Below are 10,969 nucleotides of genomic sequence, written 5' to 3' on the forward strand. Positions count from 1 at the left end.
CGTAGAAGAATAGTGTCTTTGTTTCTTAGTGCTGCTATAACAGAAATATGACAAGTGGGTGGCTTTGATAATTTTTTTTTCTCATTATTTAGGAGGCTGTTGTTGTTGCTGTTGTTAGGTACCCTTGAGTCCATTCCAACTCTTAGTGACCCTATGTACAACAGAATGAAATACTGCCCAGACCTGCACCATCCTCACAATCCTCCTATGCTTGAGCACATCATTGCAGCCACTGTGTCAGTTCATCTTATTGAGGGTCTTCCTCTTTTTCCCTGACCCTCCACTTTACCAAGCATGATATCCCTTTACAGGGACTGTTCCCTTCTGACCACATGACCAAAGTAGGTGAGACAAAATCTGGCCATTCTCACTTCTAAGGAGCATTCCAGCTGCACTTCCCTTAGGAAAGATTTGTTCATTCTTTTGGCAGTCCATGATATTTTCAGTATTCTTCACCCACATGAGGCAATTGAAAATATGATGGCTTAGATCAGGCACACCTTAGTCTTCAAAATGATATCTTAGCTCTCCTACACTTTAAAGAAGTCTTTTTAAGCAAATCTGCCCAGCACAATACAACATCAAATGTCCTGACTGTTGCTTACATGTATGTTGATTGTGATACAAGTAAAATGAAATCTTTGATAACTTCAATCTTTTCTCCATTTATTGTGATGTTACATATTGGTCCAGTTGTGAGGTTTTTTTTTTTTTTTCTTTTTTATGTTGAGGTCTAATGCATACTGAAGACGGTAGTCTTTGATCTTCATCAGCAAGTGCTTCAAGTCCTCTTCATTTTCAGTAAGCAATGTTGTGTCATCCGTATATCACAGGCTATTAATGAGTCTTCCTCAAATCCTGATGCCACATTCTTCATATAGTCCAGCTTCATCACTTATTTGCTCAGCATTTACATTGAATAAGTTTGGTGAAGGGACACCACCCTAATGCACACCTTTCCTGATTTTAAACAATGTAATATCCCCTTATTCTGTTTGATCTATGTTCAGGTTCCTCATGAGCACAATTAAATATTCTGGAAGTCAATGAAACACTGATAAACATCTTTCTGGTATTCTTTGCTTTCAGCCAAGATCCATCTAACATCAGCAATGATATCCCTCATTCCCTGTCCTCTTCTGAATCCCACTTGAATTTCTGGAAGTTCCCTGTCAATATACTGCTGCAACAATTTTTGAATTATCTTCAGCAAGCTTTTACATGCATATGATAGTAATGATATTGTTCAAAAACTTCCACATTCTGTTGGATCACTTTTCTTGGGAATGGGCACAAATATAGATTTCTTCCAGTCAGTTGGCCAGGTAGCTCTCTTCCAAATTTCCTGGCATAAATGAGTAAGTGCCTCCAGTGCTACATCCCTTTGTTTAAATATTTCAATGGGTATTCTGTCACTTCCTGAAGGCTTCCTTGTTTTTTGTTTTTTGCCAGTTCCTTAGGTGCAGCTTGGACATCTTTCTTCAGTATCATTGGTTGTTGATCATACACTACCTCCTGAAATGATTGCACACTGACCAATTCTTATTTAGGGGGCTAGAAGTCCCAATTCAGGGCACCAACTTTAGGGGAAGCTCTCTCTATTGACTCTGGGGAAATTTATTATCTTTTCAGCTTTTCTTCCTTTGTTCCTTAGTGATCAACATGTAGAAATCTTGCTTGCTTCCCGTGCCTTATGTACTCTTTTTATATCTCAAAAGTGAATGGTTTAAGACAAAACATTAAAGATATGGCATCATTAACATAACAAAGAAAACCCTATTCCAAAATGGGATTACAACCATCAGCATTGGTGCTAGCATTTACAACACATAGTTTTGGGGGACAAAATTAAATCCATAGCAGCCAGTTTCCCATCATACCTGGAAGCTGACCTATTTCAGATTAATGACATTTCCATATTTTAACTAAATCCAAAATAATGGGGCATCAGTGGGTCAGTGGTAGAATTCTCACCATCCATGCTGGAGATGTGGGTTCGATTCTTGGCCAACACACCTCATACCAATATAGTCATCAGTTATCTGTCAGTAGATGCGTGCATATTGCTATAATCCAGAGCAGGTTTCAGTGGATCTTACAGATTAAGACAAAATAGGAAGAAAGACCTGGTGATCTACCTCTAAAAATCAGCCAAGGAAAATACTGTGGATCACAATGGTTGAATCTACAATTGATCATGCAGATGGTGCAGGACTGGGGAACGTTTTGTTCCATTGTCACTATAAGCTGGGAGCTGAATTGACAACAGCGAATATAAACAACAAATTTAAAATAACAAACTGGTTGATAAGGGACGTTTTTACCCATAAAATTATATAAACATGAGGAACCACATTGCCCATTGAGATTCATTCACACTATGCTCTTTATCATGAGATGGAACTGTCCTGACATCACCAACTGTGGATGCTATCACCACATGCCACACACTACAGAAAATTATTCTTCATTGGTTAAAAATGCATGGTTGTAGAAAATGCCTTCTGAAATAATTCTATTGGTTAAAGCAATTTGTTTTGACTCCTAGAAACTGAGAAGATTCTCTGTAAAAAGGTATCCATTTTATTAACTTAACCAATGATAGACATTGTTACTGAAAGAAACTTGATTGATTTGGTTGAAGAAAATAAAATATTTATCTTAATTTGAATGAAGCTGAACATTTTTTTTTTTATAATTAGCCATTTATGTATCATCTTTTGAGATTTGGTTCTTGCTCATTTTTTTTTTTTTTAATTTAGTTGTAATCACTTTACATCTTCAGAGTATTAACATTTTGTCAGCAATATTTCTACCATACATGTTGTCTCATTTTGTTCTTTAACTTTTTTGCTTGATTTTGGACATATTTAAATTTTTTAGATCACTAATCTATGTATTTTTTCATTTGTGATTTCTCCCAAGGTTCTTTATACTCAGAGGTTCTCTTTTTCATCCCAGTATCAGATATATTTTCTCCAGTCTTTTAATTATTTGCATTTATTTTCTTTTTTCTGTTTACTGATTGAGTAATTAATTGTGGTTCAAGTGAAAATTTACAGAGCAAATTAGTTTTTCATTCAATAATTTATACACATTTTTGTTTTGTAACATTACTTGCAGTTGTCTCAATATGACAGCACTCTTCCTGCTTCTGTTCCAGATTTCTCATTTCAATTTCTCCTTTTCTGCACCTTTCTGTCCTCTGAACAAATTCTGCCCTTTTTGTCTCTTATGGTTGATTATTCTGAGGAATACATCCTACATGAATGTTATTGTTCACTTTATTGGCCTGTCTGGCTGCAAGGTGATTGATCCCTGGAGCTGGGTTCAGTTCCAGGTTTGAAGGATATCTACTGGCCACAGTCTTGGAGGTTACACTCCAACCAGAGTGATTGGTAGTGGTAGCTGGGCACCATCTTTTCTTCTAGTCTCAGAGCAGTGGAGGCTGTGGTTCACATGGCCCATTAGTCCTTTGGACTAATTATTTTGTGAACCTTTGATTTTCTCCACTCTCCTTTGCTCTGAATTGAAAGAGAACATTAGTTGCATTTCTGATAGCCACTTGCTAGCTTTTAAGACCCCAGCTACTACACACCACATTAAGGTGTAGAACATTGTCTTTGTGATCGATGCTATGCCAATTGATGTAGCAGTTGATGTGCCTTAGGAACTATGCTACAAATTATACTGAATTCTTATTTACATATTTAGCACTCTTTAAGGATGTCTATTTTGTTCTCTTTTTCTGTCTGCTGATTCTTGAGCCAGAGCCATTATTCGTTAAATTATTACAACTTTATAAATATTTTAAAATATCTGATCGAATATTAGAATCATTCATCACTACTGTTCTTTTCCAAGAAATTCTTAGCTCTTTATTATTCCAGACAAACTTGAGACTCAGTTTTCAAGTTCCATTTTTAAAATTATTTTTCATTTAATATGTAAGTTTTTTTTTGAGAGTTTACATATTTATCAGAGTTTTTCTATCCAGAAATATGAAGAACTATGTAATTACATAAGTCTTTTATCTCCTTTAAAGTTAAAACATTTTACTTTAAAGGTCCCATATGGGTCTTATTAATTCATATTAGTAAAAGCTTTAATTAATTATTTAAGTAATATTTTCCACCACTTGTCTGCTATCTGTTGTACTATGATGACTTGCATGCTGCTATGATGGAAGCCATGTCACTGGTATTTCAAATACCAACAGGGTCACCCATGGTGGACAGGTTTCAGTAGACTTCCAGATTAAGATAAACCAGGAGGAAAGGCCTGGCAATCTACATCCAAAAATTAGCTATGAAAACCCTATGTATTACAATAGAATATTGTCTGATATAGTGCTGGAAGATGAGCTTCCTAGGTTGGAAGGCACTACACAATAGCTACAACAATGAACTTGAGCATACCAACAATCATGAAGATGTTTGTACATGCAGTCACCATGTATCAGAGCCAATTCAATGTTAATCAGCAACAATAATTTTAGTATTTTAAATTTTTGTTGCTGTTATGATTAAAATCTTTTCCCAGTCGTGTATGCTATTGGATTGGTTACTAATGATACATTGAAAAACAATTGATTTCATATTTTTTCATGTATTAACCTGTATTATCTGTTCACCCTTTTTACATACCTTACTCTTAATTGAGAAAAAAAAAGAGAGAAAATATTTTTTATTATTTTCTTAAACATGAATGAAATCTTAACCTTATAGATTCTCCAGTAGGGGATGTGTTTCTGTTTTCAGCTAAAATTATCCTCATAAGTACAATTCAACTGTCTTATTTCAAATGTTCTTTTATTTCCTTATTCATGTGCTTATTAAGTTACCCTTAGCAATTTTCTTTCGGCGCTCTAATAAGCTTAATAGTGTATCCTCAAAGATGCTCACATCCTAATATCTGAAACCTGTAGTTAGTTGATATTGAGGTCTTACATGATAAAAGAGACTTTGCTGATGTGATTAAATTAAGGGTTTTTATTTTATTTTTACTTAAATTATTTTTGCTTTCTTTCTTTCTCCTTCTTTTGTTTTCTAACTTTTTATTATGATTTGAGTGAAATTTCACAGAGCAAATTGTTTCCATTCAACTGTTTGCATACATTTGTTTTGTGATATTGGATGCAATAATAGGAAAAAAAATACAGATGCTCACTTTAGAAATATACAGGAATAGAAGGTACAATTCATACTTTATTATTTATATAGTGGTAGTTTTAAAAGCAAGATGAAAGTACAAGTATTTAACGGAAAAATAACAGATAATTCATGTATTGATAATAATAACTGATTTGGAAGCCTGGTTCTGAGTATTAACTGCCTACAGTTCTCACATTGGTCACTGTTACAAATTCGTTCCTACTTCATAAATGATGCCCAGAGTAAGACCAAGGAACACAGGACCCCTCAGGATTCTGCCTTCATCCTTAATATATGGCCTGCCTAGTTTACCCTAACTTATATTTCTGTGCCCTCCCCTCAAATCATTATCTCTAATTAGTGACTCTGACTTTATGGAGGTACCTGAGTGCAGCATCTTCCATATGGTCTAGGTGAAAGAAATGATGCAAGAGACCACATGATAGAATTTTGCAAGACCAATGAATTATTCATTGCAAATGCCTTTTCTCAACAATATAAATGGTGACTATACATATGGACCTCATCAGATGAAATACACAGGAATCAAATCCAATGCATCTGTGCAAAGAAGTGATGGAGAAACTCAATATCCTCAATCAGAACAAAGCCAGGTGCTAAATGGAGAACACACCATCAAGTCCTCATATGCAAGTTCAAGTTGAGGCTAAAGAAAATAAAACAGGTCCATGAGAGCCAAAATATGAGCTTAAGTACATCCCACTTGAATTTAGAGACCATTTGAAAATAGAATTGATGCATTGAATACCAGTGACCAAAGACAAAATGAATTGTAGGATGACATCAAGGACATCATACAAAGAAAAATGCAAAAAGTCATGAAAAAGACTGGAAAGGAGGAAAACATTAAAGTAGATGTCAGAAGAGACTGAAATTTGCTCTTGCATGGAGAGTAACTAAAGCAAATGGAAGAGATGATGATAAAAAGAGCTAAACAGAAGATTTCAAAGAGAAGCTCAAAAAGACGAAGTGAAGTACTACTTGGAGTTAGAAAACCAAAAAGGAATAATGTACTCAACATTTCTTAAGCTGAAAGAACTGAGGAAAAAATTCAAGCCTCAAGTTGTAGTATTAATGGATTCTATGGGCAAAATATGGAACGATGCAGGAAGCATCAAAAGAAGATGGAAAGAATACACAGATTCACTGTGCCAAAAGGGATAGATCAACTTTCAACTATTTCAGAGGTAGCATATGATCAAGAACCAATGGTATTTAAGGAAGAAGTCCAAGTTGCACTGAAGGAATTTGAGCAAAAAAAAGGTCCAGGAATTGATGGAATACCCATTGAGATGTTTCAATAGATATATGCAGTACTGGAGGTGGTCACTATTTTATGCCAAGAAATTTGGAAGACAATTACCTGGCCAACTGATTGGAAGAGATCTATATTTATGCCCATTTCAAAGAAAGGTGACCCAGTAGAATATGGAAATTATCAAACAATAATATTAATATCAAATGGTTCTAGCAGTATATTGGCAGGGAACGGTCAGAAATTCAAGCTGGTTTCAGAAGAGAGCATAGAACAAGGGATATCATAGCTGAAGTCTGATGGATCTTGGCTGAAAACAAAGAATACCAGAAAGATGTTTATCAGTGTTTTATTGACTATGCAAAGACGTTCAACTGTGTGAATCATAACAAAATATGGATAACACTATTGTGGTAGTTAAGGTTACATGTCAACTTGGCTGGGCTTGATTTTGAATGGTTGGGCAGCTGGATATAGTATACCCCATGATAAGACTGGCAATCAATTCCATGGTGGAATCTACTAGAGCTTCCATAGGGATGTGGTATGCTTCCAGTTTATAAGGACAAGCATTGAGAAAGGCCTCTGAGCTTTGGGCATGCTTGAATTCTGCATGTAGCTGAATCTTTGTTCAGCAGCTTGCCATGTTGTCTGCAAATCTTGGGACTCTTAACAGACTTGAATCAATGGCTTGCCATGTGGTTTGGTAATATTGGGCTGTATCTTTTTACATGTTGACCTTAGGTTTGTCAGCCTCAGCAGCCAGCAGTTGCCTGAGTGAAGAAATCTTCTAGCTTCAGTGGGCCAGGAGCAAGAGGAAGAGCTGAAGTCCAAGGTTGAGGGGCTTTCACCCAGCCTTTAGAGCCTGACAGTTTGAAATCAGACTTCTAACCCCCAAAACTGCAAGAGACTAAACTCCTGTTTGTTAAAGCTATTCCACCTGTGGTATTTGTTAGCGCTGTGTGAAGTAACCAAAACAATTGTGAAAAAAAGGGAATACCAGAACACTTAATTGTGCTCATGAGGAAACTGTACATAGATCAAGAGGCCATTATTCAATGAGAACAAGAGGATATTGCATGAGTTTGAAATCAAGAAAGATGTGCATCAAAGTTGTGTCCTTTCACCATGCTTATTCAGTCTGTATACTGAGCAAATAATCTGAGAAGCTGGATTATGAAGAAGAATGTACCATCAGGATTGGAGGAAGATTCATTAACAACTTTCAATATACAGGAGACAGGAAAATGGTATCTTACCTGTAGCCCACATATTAGTTCCCTCTAGCAACTTAATGCCTGAAAAACTAGGTGCAGCAGTTTAAAGTGGGGATTCTGCAGCTCTGAACAGCTCATTAAGTTAGAGAAGTCCAGATTTAGTAGAGGAGAAGAAAGGAAGGAGAGGCAAGGTAAACAGCCAGCAAGAATAAAAATAAACGAACCTGCCAGTGAGATGGAGCATTGGAAGGCTTCCTTGGCAGTGGAGTAGAAGCACTGGATGACTAGCGGTCCCTCCAGGGACTTACTTACAGCACTGGCTTCTATCAGTAACTTTGGGACTGGTGCTAAGTGGGAAGTTGGCATTCCTGAGAAGTGGAGCAGAGACCCCTCTGGCTTGGGTCACTGCTGAATTGGGAGCAGAGAGAGAAGCATGCCACAGATGAGGGGGTCCTGGGACAAACTCACAGTGCAGGGCAAGGGTCCAGCTCTTTGAGGACAATATTTTGGCCCAGAGAGGCCCAGAGTACAGAGTTTTTACAGCTGTCTGAACCAGGTGCAAAGTGGCACCCCCCTAACCTTTGGGGCCTGCTGAATTTGAGCTGTGGGCCTGTGAGTGACAGTATAATGTCATCATTAGCAGCCCACCCAAAGCCCTGGAAATGGCTACTGGCACCTTAGAGCTCTTTTTCTCTTTTTTCCTCCTTACCCTGCCTCTCCCATGCCTCATCCAATAGAAGAACCACATTAAGCCACCAACCTGCCTTCTCCAATCCTAACCCCCCTTCATGATGAACAGAGACCTGCATTCACATTCTGCACAGTGACCCATCATCACAAAGAAAACTTCAGAGCAACCCAACATGCCTGAATTAATAGCCAAAAAGATAATATACATCAGCTTCACTTTTGCAAAAATATTAAATCATAAAATCAAGACAAAACAAATAAATACATAAGTAAGAGTTAAAGTCAACAAGTTCAAAATATCTAGGAAACAATAGGCAACCTCAAATCATACAAAAAGCAAGATAAGACAATAGAAATGAAATCCCAAACAAAAGTCTCATTAAACATGGAGGAAGAGGAGACAATAGAATTATCCAAGGAGGAATTTAGAAGGTATATTTATAGAATTCCACAAGAGCTTAAGGAAACCTCAAACAGAACCAAGGAGAACACAGAAAGTACCCTGGAAGAACTCAGGGAAACCATTCAAGAGCAAAATAACAAGATTAATATACAATCAGAATTCATACAAAAACAGCAATTAGAAATCCGGAAGATGAATACAAAAATTACAGAATTACACAGCATAGTGGGAGCACAAAAGAATAGGCTAGAACTGACTGAAGAACACATTTCCCAACTGAAAGATAAATCCCTTGACACTAGCCTGTATGAAGAAAAATCAGACCAAAGATTTAAGAGAAATGAACAGAACCTAAAGGTTATATGGGATGACATGAAAAGAAACAACATACTCATCATTGGAATTCCAGAACAAGTGTTGTTGTTTTTGTTGTGTGCTGTTGAGTCAGACCTGACTCATAGCAACCCCTCTTTAGGTTTCCGAGGAGGTTTCACTACAGAAGTAGATTGCCCAATCCTCCTTCTGAGGAGTGGCTGGTGGGTTTGAACCTCCAGCCTTCTGGTTAGCAGTCAAGTGCCTTAGGCACTATGCTACCAGAACAAGTAGAGGTGAACAAAACACTGAGAAAATTGTGGAAGACTTAACTAGCAGAAAATGTTCCCCGTATCATGAAGGAAGAAAAAAATTTCACCCAAGAAGCTCAAAGAAACCCATACAGAATAGATCCCAAGAGCAAATCACCAAGACATATCACGATCAAACTCTCCAAAACCAAAGACAGAAAAACAATTTTGCCATCAGCCCGGGGAAAAAGAAATATCACTTACCATGGTAAGACAGTTAAACTGAGTTCTGATTACTCAGTAGAAACCATGCAGGCAGGATGGCAATGGGATAACATATATATATAACACTGAAGGAAAAGAATTTCCAACCAAGAACCCTATAACCAGCCAAATTGTTCATCAAATATGAGGGTGAAATCAAGTCATTCTCAGACAAACAGAAATTAAGGGATTTTGTGAAAACCAGACCAACCCTACAAGAAATGCTTAAGGAAGTTCTTCCAATAGAGAATCCACAACAGAAAACAACAAAATCAGTACATGTGACATCAACACTAAAATCAAACCAGTAATAAATGCTCAAAATAAGCCCATAAAACATTGTTGTTGTTGTTGTTATGTGCCGTCGAGTCGGCCCCGACTCATAGCGACCCCTCCTTGGGTTTCCGAGGCAGTATCACTACGGAAGTAGGATTGCCCAACCTTCCTTCCGAGGAGTGGCTGGTGGGTTTGAACCACCAGCTTTCTGGTTAGCAGTCAAGTGCTTTTAGCCACTATGCTACCAGAGCCCCATAAAACATAGTACACTAAAAAGCAAGGAAGTCAATCTGCATACACCAGCAACTAACTACATAGAGGGAATAAAATCCTAGGTGCAAAACTTCCAAATGGAAAGGAAAACAGGACAATGTCCTTATGGAACAGACTGTTCCAAAAATATAGGGACAAGAATTCACCACAAAGTAACCACAGAGAAAATTAACAATCCCCTTAAACAAACCCAGAAAGAAGGAAAACATATGGATTTAGTAAGCACAAAACCAACAATAAAGAAGAAAAGAGAGGAAATCCTTGACAACAAAATGAACTCAGCACAGAAAAGTATATGGACCAAGAAAACTCCAACAACACAACAAAAAAATACAATACAATGACAGCAATCAATCCATACCTATCACTAACTACACTGAATAAGAATGGACTAAATGCACCAGTCAAGAAAAAGAGAGTAGCAGAGTGGATAAAAAAAAGAAGACCCATTCATATGCTCCCTACAAGAACCCACCTTAGACACAAAGATACAAACAAATTAAAAGTTAAGAGATGGGAAAAAAATACACCAAGCCAACAGTAACCAAAAGAGAGCAGGAGTGACAATATTAATTTCTGATAAAATAGACTTTAGGGTGAAAAAGTGCATAAGAGACAAAGAAGGTCACTATATGAGGCTGAAAGTGTCAGTTGACCAAGAAGACATTACTATAATAAATATCTATGCACCCAATGAAAGTAGTGAAACAAATATTAATTGAATTGAAAGGGACAATGTTGTTGTTGTTGTTAAGTGCCATTGAGTCATTTCCGACTCATAGTGACCCCATGCACAGCTTAACGAAACACTGCCCGATCCCGCGCCAGCCCCACAATCCCTGCTATACTTGAGC

The sequence above is a fragment of the Orycteropus afer genome, unplaced genomic scaffold, assembly GCF_000298275.1.
Source record: "Orycteropus afer afer isolate SDZICR_OR568_19922 unplaced genomic scaffold, OryAfe1.0 scaffold00137, whole genome shotgun sequence".
Classification (NCBI taxonomy): domain Eukaryota; kingdom Metazoa; phylum Chordata; class Mammalia; order Tubulidentata; family Orycteropodidae; genus Orycteropus; species Orycteropus afer.